Raw genomic sequence first — 15,503 nt, forward strand, 5'->3', positions numbered from 1 at the left:
TTAATTGATTTTAGGGACTGCTCTTTGGGGGGTGATGCTGCAAGGGTGAGGGGAGGATATGAAGGGACTGGAAGGTGAAAGGATGGGGTGCATGCTGTGCAAAGAATCACTACAGAATTCTACTTTTCTAAAAAAAAAAAGTCGGAATGAGGGGTAAAAGGGAACCTTAATATCACTGTTTCACTAGTGACGCCCGAGATGTCCCTGCTTCTGTCAGCTACAAAGCAGCCCTTCTTGGCTGGTTTCTGCTGAGATGTGGCCACAGAAGAACTTTGGAGAGGCTTGGTGACCCTCATTCTGGGTCATGTGGTCCCAGAGAGTGGGCTCTGCCGTGAAGCCCTTGTGTCCAGTGCTAGCTTTGGCTCCCAGACCCTCATGTGTCCATATAACACTTATTTGAGATCGTATTTAAAGAAGGTAACGTGTTTCAAAGGTAGTGAAGGGCATTTAACAAAAATATCCACATTATCAAAGAGACTTGAATTTAAGGAAATAAACAATGGAGACACAGGGCAGACGACGCAGGCCGCAGGCGGCCAGGACCGGCGGGGACAGTAAAAGGCTAATCAACTTAATTATAAAATGGTGCACTGAGATAAACAGAGAACTCTCAACAGAAGAAGTTCAAATGGCCAAAAGACACTTAAGGTCACTCTCAACTTCCTTAGTGATCAGGGAAATGCAAATCAAGACAACTTTAAGATACCATCTTACACCTGTCAGAATGGCTAAAATAAAAAACAGCAATGATAGCCTTTGCTGGAGAGGTTGTGGAGAAAGGGGTACACTCATCCATTGCTGGTGGGAATGCAAACTTGTGCAACCACTTTGGAAAGCAGTGTGGCGGTTTCTCAGGAAATTCAGGATCAACCTACCCCTGGACCCAGCAATACCACTCTTGGGAATATACCCAAGAGAGGCCTTATCATACAACAAAAGTATATGCTCAACTATGTTCATAGCAGCATTGTTTGTAATAGCCAGAACCTGGAAACAACCTAGATTCTCTTCAATGGAAGAATGGATGAAGAAAGTGTGGAATATCTACACATTAGAGTACTACGCTGAGGTAAAAAAACAATGACTTCTTGAATTTTGCATGCAAATGGACAGAAATAGAAAACACTATCCTGAGTGAGGTAAGCCAGACCCAAAAAGAGGAACATGGGATGTACTCACTCATATTTGGTTTCTAGCCATAAATAAAGAACATTGAGCCTATAATTCGTGATCCTAGAGAAGCTAAATAAGAAGGTGAATCCAAAGAAAAACATATAATCATGCTCCTGGATATTAACCTTCATCAGGTGATGAAAGGAGACAGAGACAGAGACCCACATTGGAGCACTGGACAGAAATCTCAAGGTCCAAATCAGGAGCAGAAGGAGAGAGAGCACAAGCAAGGAACTCAGGACTGCAAGGGGTGCACCCACACACTGAGACAATGGGGATGTTCTATCGGAAACTTACCAAGGCCAGCTGGCCTGGGTCTGAAAAAACCTGGGATAAAACCAGACTCGCTGAACATAGCAGACAATGAGAACTACTGAGAACTCAAGAACAATGGGAATGGGTTTTTGATCCTACTGCATGTACTGGCTTTGTGGGAGCCTAGGCAGTTTGGGTGCTCACCTGGATGGAGGTGGGTGGTCCTTGGACTTCCCACAGGGCAGAGAACCCTGATTGGTCTTTGGGCTGACGAGGGAGGGGGACTTGATTCGGGGAAGGGGATGGAAATGGGAGGTGGCAACGGGGAAGAGACAGAAATCTTTAATAAATAAATAAATTTTAAAAAAAGGAAATAAACAATGAAAAAATTAAAACTTGAACATGAAAATACACTCCAAAAATATAGAACAAAATAAGTTTTCAAAATGACTCAAAGGCTCTGTGCCCGAGGTAAAGGTAGGACCCAGTGAAAGGTGAGGGAACAGGACTCCCATCCAAGTACTGATGAGTCTCGATCATGCTTAGCTTCCAAGGTCAAACTAGATCCTGGGGAGTCCAGACAACTACAGATATACTGTTGGTGATCCACTTGAAATAATATTTAACATCAAATAATACTGTTTTCTTCTTATTGTCACCATGAATTAGCAGTCCTAAACGATATCAGAAACAGGCAAACTCACCCCTGAGAAGATGCCACAGTTGGTCACCATTAAGTTCCAATAACTTATTACATATGTAAATGTGGCATTAGTATATTCTCATTATGGTCCCTTGATAAACATTAAACCCCACATGAAATTTAATTTGGAAAGATTGCATTTGCTGTGTGTAATTATGTGGCCTGGTCCCTAGCACATACTTACTGGAAAGGACCAAGTCCACGTCAAGTCTAAGCCCTTCCTGTTTCCAACCCATGTGTACATGCCTGGCCTGAAGAGTTACTTCAAAATGAGCACCAACAGGAAGAAAGACAACTTGACTGGTCTCCCCTCTGTCCTCAAGCGACAAATTGCTTTACACTTCACTCTTTGAGAAGTGTCTTCCTAGGAACCCTTCCCACCCCTAGCTCTTGACATCAAGTATTACACACTGTATTTAAGTTTTCATTTTGTATTACAATATGCGTATTTTCTTCCTGACATTATTATATTTCAGCATGAAAAACATTCTTTCTCTGCCATTACTGATTTATAACATGACTATAAATGAAAGCAGTTGCTGTATAGAAAGGAAAGAAAGGCATTGAAATCAATTATTCTGGACAGAGATGCTAGCTCACACCCTTAGTTCTAGCACTCAGAAGGTGGAGACACTAGGCTCCCTGTGAATATGAGGTTGGCTTGGGATACATAATGAGTTCCAAACCAGCCTAGACTACATAGTAAAACCCCATCTCAATAAATAAATAACCAGACTCTGATTGTCAAGTACTTTCTGTAGATTATTGGCGAGTCTACTTATTGAAGTAAGACACACAGCTAAAGGGGAATGTGGAGAAAATGACTTGGGGTTTGATGTTAGATGCTAGAGGTTCTACAGACAGACACATAAAACCTTCCAGTAAGTACCCAGAAATCCTAGTAAACAAGATCTGGAAATCACAAGCACATTGGCCACTGCGGTCATGGAGCTATATAAGAGACGGTTACAAAGGTTAACAGCCAGGGCTGTGTCAGCACACCCACACTAGCGGGGAGAAAGGGGAGCTGGCTGGACAGATGAGTATCTGGAGAGGGGAGAAACACAGGAAAGGGAGGAGAGCAAACATAAAAAGTTATAAAACCAACTTATGTGCTTAAGCTAATTTTTCATGAAGTCTGAAAGCTAGCCCTTAAAGGGTCTTCAACCCTTAGGGCTGCAGCACCGAGGTTGGGGCCTCTGCCGGGTCATCCTGCTGGGAATCCCTGGGTTTGGCAACCATGGGAATGTGGTCCCTGAACCACAGTCACTGGCATCAAGGGGGCACCTGTTTCCAAGGACTTTACTACACACCGAAATTAGAATATGAGGAGGTAAAACGCAAAGATGACTGTGTATCTTGCACAAGCTCCCAGGGTTTGCTTAGACACACACGCATGCTAGGAGGACCAGTAGACTACATGTTCCTCATCATCTGACTTTCTGTTCTGCAGTGAATTGTCTCTCAATGCAGAGGTCACTGAATCTGCGCCAAAGGTCAGGCGGGCAGGGATGGTCTGATTTCCTGCTGTTCATTTGGATCGTGAAGTCCCTTCCTTCTGCTGAGGGCTGAGCTGCAGCGCTAGAGAGCACTACATTCACAGGTAAATGGGAGACTCATGGGCACAAGGCAGCAGGCCAGGTACACTGTATAAAATAAGGATGAAAAGAAAAGCACTGTAATGGGTGTGTACAGTTACAGTGCGCTGTAAAGGACAGGCCATGCGACCCCCCAAAGCACTGGGCAGCAACTAGCAGACACATACCAAAAACACTGTTTTTGTCTTCCTTTTGTCTGGAGTAAAAATTGTATTTGTATTTATAGATATATATTTGTATTTACATATATGCGCATATACTTATATGCACATGTAAAAGTGTCACTGTTTCATAGGGAGACAGAATCAATAGTTTTTCCTTGGGGAAAACTAGTTTTAATTAATACCCCTTAATTGATATTGACTATAATTGACCAATTACAGTTCTATGATGGGCTCTGCCAAGCCCAATGGGTAACCACCCTATGAACTCAACCATGCAGAGAAGCGTTTTGTTTGTACTGGCCTTTGTCAAAGCAATGCTTTTTAACTCTTAAAATATTGAAGCCAGAAAGATCCTTGGGATGTCAATTACTTCAACCTACTATAGGATTTTCTAAAAGCATGACAACCGCCCCACCTTCCACCCTACCTTCTGCAGGACCTGCTCATCAGACAAGCCCTTCCCTTCACATCCTCCTTGACTCGTCTGCAGCATTCGATACATGAATTAATCTAGGAAGTGATGGTCATGGAGTACCACTCCACTCCAGGTTTGCAAATGAGCTGGTAGAACTTTAGACAGAAGAACAAACTTAACTAAATTGAATGGGTCATTATCGGCATGGAAGGACTAGTCATAATGCCTTATGGTTAACATACAACTCCACAACTACACTGACAGCAGGGCTGAGAGGGACTGGAGAATGGGAAAAGCTAATGAAGGAAGGAGGGAGGGCCAGGAAAGCCTTGCCAGTACATCACAAGCAGAGAAGAGAATGAGAACACTTGCTTAACATCAGACACACACTGAGAGAGATAGAGATAGACAGACAGACAGACTGTCACAAGTTTAGGACAGAATGAGAACACTGGCTTAAGATAGAACAGAGAGAGGGAGGGGAAGGGAAAGGGACAGAGAGAAAGGAAGGGAAGGAGAGGGGAGAGAAGAGGAGAGGATAGGAGAGATTTCTTGCAGAAAAACAGGCAGAGGAAAGAGAAGACATGCAGGGAAAAGCTGAGGCATTTCACATTTATAACTGTGTTTGATTATCGGGCAGACCCTGATCATATGGGTATAAGTGATCTATATAGATTACTCTTCAGACTATTTCACCTGAACATCTTGTCCAGTGTCTGAGACTTTGTAGAGGAGAGCAAAACATCATCATTTTGGTGTTTTGAACTCATGTGACCAAATCTATCAATACAGTCTCAATTGAAATCTCATATGCCTGACAATTCCTCTTGACATGTTCCTAACCAATAAACCAAATTTCTCATAATTTTCAATTTTTACGAAGTCCTGGTATACTGTGCCCATATATGTGCCCTTTCAGAGTTGACAATAACTACAGAGAGACACAGCAACATCTTAACACATAATCCCGTAAACCCTTTTCCTAGTGACACAGCCATTTGAGAATCTGATTAAATTCCAGAACAAATACCTTATCAGAAGAGTGTGCACATACATAGGTCCTAACATACAACTGTAGGGGACACAGCTGTCCCTCTGATGTGGGATTCCCTCTGTATGCTGTGACTATGATTACCATTGGTTAATAAAGAACATGCTTTGGCCTATGGAAGGGAAGAATACATCCAGGCAGGAAAACTAAACTAAACTAAGAGAGAAAGGAGGAAGAGTCAGGCAGACGCCATGTATCCACCCAAGAAGCAAGAGGTAACAAACCATGAGCATTGTGGTAAAAATATTAAATAATAGAAATGGATTAATTTAAGATGTAAGAGCTAGCTAGAAATATGCCTGAGCCATTGGCTGAGCAATGATTTATATTATATATATTTAGTTTCTGTGTGATTATTGGGTCTGGGCTGCTGGGAAACCAAAGCATTAAGACTGTTTACAGCCCTCCTCATGCCAGAGAACTGGGTCATACTCAAGTCCTAAAATGAGTTACATTAAAGGATGCTACAGAGATTTGATGGGACTCCACTTGTTACCTAAGTTGAAGAGCTGAAAAGGAAGTGTACACATGAGCACGCACACACACACACACACACACACACACACACACACACACACGTAAAGAGGAAGAAAAAAACCTTCTGACCACATAATAAAGGGCTCTCATTTCTCCTATCTCTATTTTACTACTTTTTAGGCAAATAAATGATTCAAGGTCAGTAATCATGGTAATCTTATAAGGAACAGGGTTTCTCAAAATGCTGTCCTGCAGAAGTGATTATAATTTTTTTAACACAAATGGTTCTAAATTACCAGAGATCATAAATAACTGTGGAGCTATTGTCTTCTACATGTAACTAGTCGGTCCACTGAAAAATCCAACCATTTTCTAAATACTATCTTTCAGAGGACAGATATGTCCGAAGTGGCATGCAGGTGCTCTCCAAGAGCTAAACAGTAAGGGCAGACCCTGTTCTTCTTCGGAATCTTCTACAACTCCTACAAAAAGTGGTTGCAATTAAGAATATATCTACTCAAGCTGGGGAGGTAGCTCAATAGTTAAAGCGGACTGGAGTTTCAATCCTCAGTGACCTGGGTGTGTTGGCCTTCTGTAATTCCAGCTTCAGAAGGCATCAGATAGGGGATTCCCAAAGCAAGCTAGATCCCTTTGGCACACCTGCACACATGCATACACAAACACACATGCAAAAGCATGCAAGCACACACATCCACACCACAAAAGTGGGGGATGCATCTGTCAAATCCTATTTATGCAATAGCAGCACAAATGTTATTTCAGAAATATAAAAGGACAGGGTGGTTGAAGTCTGAGGAGTGGAGACACTTGTGGTGTTTAGCAAAGAGCAGACAGAAAGATTAAGGGAAGGAACACAGTGACCCACGGGTGATCCGACGTAACCAAGGCACAGGAAGGCTGTCGCCCTTCTTACACAAATGCAAAGTGAATAAAACAAAATCCAGATGAGTTAGCTGTGTTCCTACTTGGTAAATCTGTCCTCATCACACGCCCACCAGTCCATCAGTTTGCCTGACACCATCTGCGCCTGTTAACTTTGCTCTGATCCCTGTGTTCTTCTCATAACCTTGGAGGCTTTCCTCCCAAGTCCTGTTTCCGAGACTGACCCTGGCTGTACTCACTCCATCAGCCAAGGCCGCAGTCAAAGCAGATGACCCTTCCATCGCCTATGCGTGGTCCAGGCATGGGCTGATACACTTTGCTTTTCTGTCATATGGAAGGCTTGCCACAGAATCCTGTAACTAGCACGCTGATCTCTAAATTAAAGCCTGAGGCAAAAATGAAACTAATAATGTTTCTCAGACAGAATAGCAAGCAACTATAAATGAGTCAAGTCTCAACTGCTAAACTGTAAACCGCTTACAGACAAGGCTAGAGATGCCTTATTCCACCTAATCTTACGCATCATATGTACCCAACAACTACTGAGTTAAATTAAGGGCTATGCATGCCTATGCTGAGCACTGTGACGTACTGTGACCTTCTCAGATGTAAATACTGCGAATATCTGTTTCACACGTAAGAAAGGAGCACAGAGAGGCTGCTGCTGTTTTTTAGTCTGAAGTCACATGGCCATTTTGTGGCAGAGGAGAGGTGTCAGAAGGCCTGACTCTCCCTACAGCATATCTCTCTCGCAAGCCTCAGTTGTTTGGCTAATTATAACTGTACATGGGCTAAAAATCAGAATGACGTAAAGTTTTCCAAAAGGCACTTAACCTTTCTGGTTTCTGTTGCCAAGCATTTAGCAAGGGGCTTCCCAGGCAGCAGCATTAAAGCAACAACTCTCAGCTCAGATTGCATCTTTCCATAGCGGCGATTACAAGGACTGACAAGTTGAGGTTAGCGCAAAGGCGGCATGAAGAAAGTCTCAAGGCTGATGATGGATGAGATGGTAGGTGTCCCCTGCCGTCATCTGGGAGACAGACTGCCTGTGAGGAGGTGGCAGACAGGTCGGTCTGTTCTCTGCAGTTAGAGAGATGGCTCAGTGGTTAAGAACATGCACTGCTCTTGCAGAGGACCTAGTTCAGGTCCCAGCACCTATGCCAGGCAGCTTATTAACTGTCTGTGACCCACCCTAGTTCAGGGGATCTGACTCCTTTTTCTGCCTCTACGGGCATCCATATACATGGGCCCATACACATACACAAATACACACACACAAATGCACACACACATATACACACATCCCTTTTTAAAAATAAAGCACATTAAAGAGTTATATATTTAAACAAAAAAATAATAGATAAACAGAAAAAATCAGGCAGAGGATCTGCTAAGGGGTCAGAATTACATTAAAGAGTCAAGGTCTCAGTGTGTGGGTGCATGCCTCATGGTCCTGAGTTCCATGCTCGTGCTCTCTCTCCTTCTGTTCCTGATTTGAACCTTGAGATTTCTGTCCGGTGCTCCCGTGTGGGTCTCTGTCTCCTTTCATCACCTGATAAAGGTTAATATTCAGGAGGATGACTATATGTTTTTCTTTGGGTTCACCTTCTTGTTTTTGTTTTTGTTTTTTTAAATTAAAAATCACATATAATACATCAGCAAAAAGTCATAATTCTTAAAGTCCCCTTACATCTCTTTCAAGTCTTTTTCTATACATTTTTCAAATAGTAAGATCAGATACATATTTTTATACTGTCTTTCTTCACTAAAATTATGCATATTAAAACAAGCCTGGCCATTCAATGCTCTTCCATACCACCAGGTTCAAAGGCTGAATAATATTCATTATATATATATATTATAATTTAACTCTGAATAATAGATATTTAAATAGCTTAAAATCTTTTTGGTCATCAGCAAGGTGACATTCATCAAGTTTCATCTTTTACTATACAATGAACGAACATGTTTTTGTTTTTGTTTTGTTTTTTGAGACAGGGTTTCTCTATGGCTTTGGAGCCTGTCCTGGAACTAGCTCTGTAGACCAGGCTGGACTCGAACTCACAGAGATCCGCCTGCCTCTGCCTCTCAAGTGCTGGGGTTAAAGGTGTGCGCCACCATCGCCCGGCTGGGTTCACCTTATTTAGCTTCTCTAGGATCACAAATTATAGGCTCAATGTCCTTTGTTTATGGCTAGAAACCAAATATGAGTGAGTACATCCCATGTGCCTCTTTTTGGGTCTGGCTTACCTCACTCAGGATAGTGTTTTCTATTTCCATCCATTTGCAATGGGGATGATCTATCAGGAACTCACCAAGGCCAGCTGGCCTGGGTCTGAAAAAGCCTGGAATAAAACCGGACTCGCTGAACATAGCGGACAATGAGGACTACTGAGAACTCAAGAACAATGGCAATGGGTTTTTGATCCTACTGCACTTACTGGCTTTGTGGGAGCCTAGGCAGTTTGGATGCTCACCTTACTAGACCTGGATGGAGGTGGGTGGTCCTTGGACTTCCCACAGGGCAGGGAACCCTGATAGCTCTTTGGGCTGACGAGGGAGGGGGACTTGATTGGGGGAGGGGGGGAAATGGGAGGCGGTGGCGGGGAAGAGACAGAAATCTTTAATAAATAAATAAACGGAAAAAAAGTCAAGGTCACCAGGTATGATGGCACAGGCCACTAACCTTAGCACTGGAGAGGCAGAGACCAGGAGATTTCTATGAGTTTGAGGCCATACCATTCTAGATATAGTGTTCTAAGAGCACTCAAGGCCACAAAGTGAGATTCCATCTCAAAATAAATACTACTTGAGCAAAAATCTATGCATCATTTCCTAGCCCTCACACCCACTCTATCCCTTTATAAACTGAATGCTTGTGAAGCTAACCACATCAATCAAGTTCCCTTTCCTTTTGTCTATTTTCTGTTCCCAGGATGTCTCTGGAACACACAGAACTCTGCCCGCACAGGAACGGGTAACACAGTGCCACATTTAGAAGAGACAGCTACACCCACTGGCTTCTGTAATCCTACCTCGGAGATAAGCTAATAAAGGGAGAGGTTAGCAACACAACGGGAAAACTACATTCCGCTCCTGACTTCAGACACTGGGGACAGGCTCATGCTTAGCCACGCTGTGAGATTCACAATAAGAAACACTCTAAAAGGTTCCTAAACATACAGAAATGAGTAATAAACAATCATCAAGAATACCAAAAATATTAAACTAAAATACAAATGAATACATATAAGTCTTTCACGTAAATGCCCAAATATTTCCCTTGTCACCTGAAAGAGAGAAAAAAAAAAGAGAAAGAAAAACTTCATCAAAGCCATGGTCAACAGCATCATCTATGTGAAACCTTTTCTCTTGGCTTCCTACATATTCTCTGGGAACCTTTAAATACAACTTCATAAGAATCTCCTGCATCGGCAAGTTCATTCTCCAAAACAAGGCACTTCACTTTCCAGGCTTATTTGCCCATTGTGAATCCCCAAATCAGACTTCACACTAAATATAAGGTCTCCTCAGCAAAGCTGCCTCCAGCTTCCACCACCAACCACTCTCCGACACATGCGCTGTCTCTGTGCCGGTGTCCAGTGACAAGTAACCACTCACTTAACACCTGGCTCTTCAATCTTTACTTGCTCTTTCCGTCTCAGTGGATGGTGGCTTTAAAGACTCTCTCAGAACCCCCTCCTGCCCCACAGCATCCTGTATGCCTGTATGCCTGCTCCTCGGAAACACCTCCAATAGACAGGTGAGTGAGATGCAGTGAAGATCAGAGCTGTCTCTTTGCTCTGTGTAGGAAAGCTTCTCTTTTCTTTCTTCTGTGCACTGGCAAGCAGGGTCACAGGTCAGGCAGAGAAGCTCACTGAATATTCTCTTCTAGTTGTGCAAGGACACACTACAACACCCTTACCCTGACATGGGGAGAATTCCAGGCTATTTTCAGGGTCACGGGGAAGTGTGGGATTGATTTTGTTCTAGGAAACCTTCTTAGCCAGAAAGTGCGAAGGGACCGCAACCAGGTTGATTCGCACGCTGAATGGCACAAAATGAAAATTATTTGTAAAGGGCCATTAAATATTTTTTTTAAAAAAATGATGTATTATATAGTTTTATATGCAAAAAATATATATTTCACAGGTTATCCTCTAAGAGGGGCTCACAACCTACTTCTATGAAATAGGTTAGGTGTTCTCCAGGCCTGAGGAAAACCAATGAATGAATGGGAAAGCTGGTAAAGAAAAAAAGAGTAAGATTGCTGTGTGACTGAAACCTCTCGAGTTTCTGCCCCTTCCTTCCTCCCTCCCTCCCTCCCTTCCTCTCTCCCTCCCTCCCTGTCCTCTGCTGCCTGCTTTAGGTCCTCAGGGAATCAGACCTGCCAGAGAAGTAACACAGGAACAGAAGCCCCAGCCTCCCCCAAGTCTACAGAGAAGGACCATGTGTGGCAACAGCCCTACCACTGAATAAACACGAAGTGCGCAGCCAGGCAGGAACGCTAGCTCTCTTTCAAGCACATACATGCAGCACAGAACTAACATCTGTGGGCACGTCAACAGGCTGCCCTAATGTGAGAAGATGTTCACAACCAAAGAAAGTGATGTGACATACAGAAATGACTTCTCCATCCCGTCAGCCATGGGGGCAGCAAGGACTATGGATGGCAAGCCTGTGGTGCTCCTTCTTCTCCAGCTTAGGCCACTGCATTAAAAAGAATACCTATTTTTAAGTGACACTTGAAAAATTAACACCATCAAGTTTTCTAAAAATAGGGCAAATGCGCTTGGCTTTTGCTTGTTTGGAGATGTGAACAGCGCATCCACCCACTGCTTGCTTCTCTTGCTGCAGGAGTCATGGAGACACAGTTACATAAAGGATGAAACAAAAAAAAAATCATCCCAGCACATAATGCAAACAGCAATGGCTCCTACCCTACTAATAGATACGTTTTCAGTACTTACTCTGAAGCTTCAAGCCAGCACTCAAGATAAGAAACAAATATGGGTTGTGGCCCTTCTACCCAAGAAGCTTAACTCTCTAGGTGGAGGACAATAAAGACCATGAAACAACAAATCAAGGCACAAATGGCACTACATTAAATATCAAAACTGAGAGGAGTGGCAGGATTTAGAGTGCCTGTAAGAAGGATGGAGATGGCACCTGGCTGAAGAAAAGGTTAGAAACCAAGCAGGCTAAAAACAAGACCTGAACTAGGGGGTGTGTAGGAGTAAAGAGTCAACAGTAAATTTACAGTTATTAAAAAGGAAAACCTGGTAATGACAGAGGATACTAAATAACTCTAAGGCTTCCTACCCTTAAGATTAGCAAGTTTGGTATTGTCAAAGAATGGTTATGTCTAAGCTAACGTATTTCCAATATCATATTTAGATCTATTCAAGATGTTTAATCAGAGTCACCTAAAGTTATAATGTACACAAAGATGAACACTCGGCAACTGCCAAGGCCATAAACAGAAAAGAAGAACTCTGGGGTTTTGCTGTGGAGTATGTCCTCAACAAAGCTGGAGTCAGGCTTGCTCCCTGGGGTTTATTTCTGTGCATCCCATATGGCCAGAAATAACCAAAGATTTTGGTGGCATCTAAATACTAGGATCTGAACTTGAGTTCCTCATGCTCACATGGAAAGACAGTCTCTTTAAGATGTTTGCTAGAATAAAAAGTTTAAGTTCATCCAAACTGAAAATATTCAGCTATTTTCTCTCCTTTCAGTCTTTTGAACACCCTCTCTCATATTTTTTTCTGTTTTCTAATGTGCTTCTCACCTGCTTATCTAGGACACTGTGCATACTTAGGTTTATGTATTCCTGCCTTGCTAAAATATGTGAGAGAAAGAACTGAATCACTATTTTGTACATTAGCAAATACGGTTCAATAGCTACTTGTTGAGCTATATACTTAGTTATGACTGATGTCATAGCAATTCCAGCTTAAGACTTGGGAGACAAGCCTAAGTGAAAACACTTTCAGATATGTGGCCCAGAGCCCCACAGTCATTTTGAAAGAATGAGGGCTCAATGGCCCCTGTGGAAGGAAAGTATGGGCACACTTAATAAAGAATTGGCATCTGTTAAAACAGCTCATACCATGAATGGTCAAGAATTAAAGGCCATGGGAAACCCATGAATTTGAGGGTGTACAACATTAAGAAATATACCTGGAGGCTGCAGAGACAGCTCAGCAGTTTGAGGATACTTGTAGCTCTTCCAGAGTACCAGGGATTGGTTCCCAGCACACACTTGGCATCTAACATCTCTTACTCTAGTTCCAAAGAATCTGATGCCCTCTTCTGACCTCCCCATGGATATAAAAAACACGGGGTGCACAGGCATACGTGCAGGTAATTACACATAAAAATAAATAGATCATTTAAAAAATGAAATATATCCAAAGTCAGCAAGATTGCTCTTGCTTTGATGTGGCAGGACCTAGCTCACTATGGGCAGTGCCAGCCCTGGGCTGCTGGTCCTGGGTGCTATAAGAAATTAGGCTGAGCAAGCCATGGGGATCAGCCAGTAATTAGGATTGCTCTATAACTGGCCTCTGCTTCAGTTCCTGCCCTGACTTTCCTAGATGCACATATAAGCTGTAAGATGAAATAAAACCTTTCGTCCCCAACTTGCTTTGGGTCATGATGTTTTATCGCAGCAACAGAAACCCTAACTAAGACAGATGCTGTAAAGCCTGGTGACTTCTGTTTGAGCCCCAGAACTCACGTAAAGGTGGAAGGAAAGAGCCAGCTCCACAAAGTTGTTCCCTCACCTACACAAGTGCACCACACACTTTGTGCATGCACACACACACAAAAAATACACATGTACATGCACGCATACACACTGATTTTCTTTTAAAAGTGATATGTCTAAAGAAATAATTGAATATATAAGCAATGTAATTTGTAAATAAAAGACAGAAGTAAAGAGGAAGGAGCCATGTAGAGCTCCAGGTAGAGCTTCCACTGGCAACATGGATTTCAGTGCCCTCTATTTTTAGCACATCTGTCGTGGTTGCTCACTCCCGGTCTCTCATCCCAGGGTGATGTTCTCTCTGCTCCTTTCACACTGAGCCATCTCTCACCCAGGCACTTGCCCCTCCCAGCAGGGAGCAGAGCTTGTCATAGGCAGAGAGAGAGGCCAGGCCTCTCTTGCTCACCAACATATGCCAAGCCCAGCAGTGGCCTGGCACACATAAATGGGCCCTGATCTGAACAGAGTGGGGCACGGCCAGCCCTGAATTAACCATTCTGTGCACAAGGCCTGGGCACCCACCCAGCAGCGAAAGGCATTCAACACATTCAGATAATTTCCCACAAAACGACAAAACGACAAAAAAAAAAAAAAATGGCTTTCTCTCTCAAGAGCCTGAGTCAGGAATTTGGTGCCTTGGAATTGGTGACACCAGGCCTTTGACAGAAGATGAAACAGAGGGGGGAAAAGAAAGGACCCCACTCATTTCATTAAACTGAGTTGTCTTAGTTCCCAAAAACCTGGTGCCACAGCGACTTGACATTCAAAGTAGGCCAGCCATCTTGGCCTCCAAGACTCCTGTTTCTACAGACCTGTGCCTCAGCCAATACCACCAATTCTACAGCCAACAACTCGGCTGCACTCTGAAGGACTGTTAAATAAAACAGCGAGACAGTAAGTGGTTGGCACAATCCCAACAGGGATGCTAAGCTGGGCCACGAAAAGCACAGAACATAGAGAACCAAGAGCAAAGGGCAAGACCAATGGCAAACGCAGAGCGGCAAGACTGGACGTCGTGCATTTGAAAGACAGGGGTCAGCAGGCTAGCTGGGAATGTATCTCATTCTCCGTGGCAGATAAAGTGACCTCTCGGGTCATCTTAATGTCAGAGTAAAAGTCTGGCACCTGGGACAGTGTGAGTCTTCAATAAAAGCATGTGAGTGAAAGACACAAAGATAGTAGAGTAGTTACTAAAAAGCAAATTTAGTGGCCAGGAGTGGTTTGACTTAGAGGCAAGAAAGGTCAGCTAGACAAGCAGCACAATGGTTCGAAACTCACAATGAAGTTTACAACTCATGTACTGGAAACCACAAGGAAGGAAAGTGAGTAGAGAGGCAGGGAGAACTGTCAGTCCTCATGGGAAGCTCCTCCCACAGTGTGGAATGGTTCTTGCATCCCAGACAAGCTTGGGGTCGTTTTGTAATCTAACCTGGGGACCCCACAAGGCTTGTATACCCAGGTGTTGTCAGGACCTGATCTTGTCCTTCTTCGCCGTGAAAACCACACACTTCCTGCCTTCCCCAGAAAACTTTGCACACCTCTAATTTTGCCATTTCCTTTGATTTCTCCTTCTGCCATTTTTTCCCCAATCTGGGTGGTGTCCAGCCTGCGGCCAGGTTCCCACCATGAACACTGTACCACCATTGCCATCTTTCATCTCTTCCCCTCTCCAGCCTTGTCTCTGGGACCTTTGGAGTTAGGCCACTGAAATGCATTTGCCAAGACACATAGTTACCATCATTATGATTAATATATGTATTATATATTAATTATATACAATTAAGATATAACATATATATAGCATTGCATAACAAAGACAATCACCCTTCTTTTTGCAGCTTGAATGTTTTTCTCAACTTCCATCAGTTTACCTAAAAGATTAGGCCATTAATCTCCGGTGTCTCATAGCAAGCCTCGAAATAGCTCAACCCCCTTTCCAAGACCAATATATGGCACAAGCCTCATCCTAATTACTCTAATTACATGAAGAAC

General features: G+C 43.2%; 1 protein-coding gene across 3 annotated transcripts in view; it reads right to left on the bottom strand.

Annotated features, from left to right (window-relative positions):
* The window catches only part of Igsf11 (immunoglobulin superfamily member 11), a 118,115-nt gene that overhangs the window by 49,611 nt on the left and 53,001 nt on the right, over positions 1 to 15,503 (bottom strand). Inside the window, exon 1 of one of the 3 annotated variants that reach the window (XM_041673388.1) lies at positions 4,321 to 4,449. The exons of the other annotated variants lie outside the window; for them this stretch is intronic. The gene's annotated coding sequence lies outside the window, so the exon portion shown is untranslated. Of the gene's footprint in view, positions 1 to 4,320; positions 4,450 to 15,503 lie in introns of those variants that run through there. 3 annotated transcript variants of the gene reach the window in all.

This window comes from Microtus oregoni, unplaced genomic scaffold (genome assembly GCF_018167655.1).
Source record: "Microtus oregoni isolate MIOR12 unplaced genomic scaffold, Mior012 000023F_ref0000262, whole genome shotgun sequence".
Classification (NCBI taxonomy): Eukaryota; Metazoa; Chordata; class Mammalia; order Rodentia; family Cricetidae; genus Microtus; species Microtus oregoni.